Below are 2480 nucleotides of genomic sequence, written 5' to 3'. Positions count from 1 at the left end.
GGCTTCAATCAGCAGCAAGGACTAGACTATTCGGAAACCTTTAGTCCGGTCATAAAATCGACTACTGTGCGGCTGGTACTTGAGATAGCGGTTAAACGAGAGTGGAACATTCATCAGGTTGACATCAATAATGCGTTCCTCCAAGGTACACTCAATGAAACAGTTTATGTCTCGCAGCCGCCAGGATTCGTGGATCGTGATCGTCCTCACCATGTATGTAGACTCCGGAAGGCTCTCTATGGTTTGAAACAAGCTCCTCGAGCTTGGTATCAAGAACTGCGTAATTTTCTGATTCAACTCGGTTTCATAAACTCACTCTCGGATACGTCGTTGTTCACGTACAAACACAATCGGGAGTTTCTTTATGTCTTGGTCTACGTAGACGACATCATCATCGCTGGTCCATCGTCTCTGGTTAAACCATTCAATGCCTCTCTTGCTTCTCGTTTTGCACTCAAAGATCTTGGTCCTCTAAGCTACTTTCTTGGCATTGAGGCAATCAGAACGAAACAAGGGTTACACCTGATGCAGCGAAAGTATATCACCGATTTGTTAGCACGCACGAACATGCTTGGTGCGAAGCCAATGGCGACGCCGATGTCCCAGTCACCGCTCACGTTACACTCCGGGACACCTCTTGCTGATGCTAAAACATACCGCATGGTTATTGGGAGTCTACAGTACTTGGCGTTTACCCGTCCGGACATTGTNACAAACACAATCGGGAGTTTCTTTATGTCTTGGTCTACGTAGACGACATCATCATCGCTGGTCCATCGTCTCTGGTTAAACCATTCAATGCCTCTCTTGCTTCTCGTTTTGCACTCAAAGATCTTGGTCCTCTAAGCTACTTTCTTGGCATTGAGGCAATCAGAACGAAACAAGGGTTACACCTGATGCAGCGAAAGTATATCACCGATTTGTTAGCACGCACGAACATGCTTGGTGCGAAGCCAATGGCGACGCCGATGTCCCAGTCACCGCTCACGTTACACTCCGGGACACCTCTTGCTGATGCTAAAACATACCGCATGGTTATTGGGAGTCTACAGTACTTGGCGTTTACCCGTCCGGACATTGTATTTGCGGTAAACCGTCTCTCTCAATATATGCACCAACCAACCACGGATCATTGGCAGGCTGCTAAGTAGATTTTACGTTACCTCGTTGGTACAGCTTCTCATGGTATTTTCATTCGCTCGGACTGTCCTCTTACTATCCATGCTTTTTCAGACGCTGACTGGGGTGGTGATAAAAGTGATTGTATCTCCACAAATGCGTATATTGTCTACTTTGGGGGAAGTCCGATTTCGTGGTCCTCCAAGAAACAGAGGAGTGTCGCTCGATCCTCCACAGAGGCGGAGTACCGTGCGGTTGCAAACACAGCCTCGGAACTTCAGTGGATATGCTCACTTCTTTCTGAATTGGGCATCACCTTATCATCAGCACCGATTATATACTGTGATAATATGGGAGCTACCTATCTTTGTTCAAATCCTGTTTTCCACTCAAGAATGAAGCATATAGCAATTGATTATCACTTCGTGCGTGGCTATATTCAATCTGGTGCCTTGCGTGTCTTCCATATCTCGACACATGATCAGTTGGCCGACGCTTTGCCAAAACCTCTACCTCGGCCACGTTTTCAAGAACTAGCTTACAAGATTGGAGTCAAGTCCCTGTCTCCATCTTGAGGGGGTGTATAAAGGAGAGAAGGATACAAATGTAATTAGTGCTTATGGAAACCCTATTGTATGAGACTATATATATTACATTCCCTAATGAATAAGATACGCTCAATCTTATTATGACCGTCCCATACCACATATTTAGCAGCGACCAATATATGACTTAAATATTGAATACACCAATGCGTGTAAATTGTTTTAACGGGATGGTTATCGATTGAATGCAAAGGACAGAACAAGGGGGCAACATTGTGCTTCATTGACGTTTTTCCCCCTATGAATCAAACCTCCATTGACTAATGTTTGTTTTGATATTGTAAGTTGTAATGATTGTTTTGATGCGTTGAGACCATTACTTGGAGAAGGGTGTTGGAATGAGGATGTGAATTCCTGGCACCGGGATCAGAACAAGCATGCGATTTCTAAACTCAAAAGCATATATTTTCAAAGTTTAGGCTCGTCGTTGTTTCCATGCTTAACTGTTTTATTTGGAATCGGAAGATCATATACACGAAGTGGGGAGCTTTAGTAATTTCTTAACGGTTGAACTCTTCTTTATTACTTTGAGTTTCAATAGCTGAATTTGTGGGTAATATAAATTTTAATATTTATACTATATTTTAATCTCGTGGAGTACCGCAGATAATTTTTTATTATTGTTTTGAACAATTTTGTTATCTTTTTTGTATTTGTTTTAATATGTTCTGATTAATATTTAGATTTTATAATTTTAGATGAATTGTATTTTGTTTTTTTTTTTATCTTGTGTATGTTAGTAGACCAACGCGTAAA

The sequence above is a fragment of the Camelina sativa genome, chromosome 18 (genome assembly GCF_000633955.1).
Source record: "Camelina sativa cultivar DH55 chromosome 18, Cs, whole genome shotgun sequence".
Lineage (NCBI taxonomy): Eukaryota > Viridiplantae > Streptophyta > Magnoliopsida > Brassicales > Brassicaceae > Camelina > Camelina sativa.
This window is presented reverse-complemented; position numbering follows the sequence as displayed.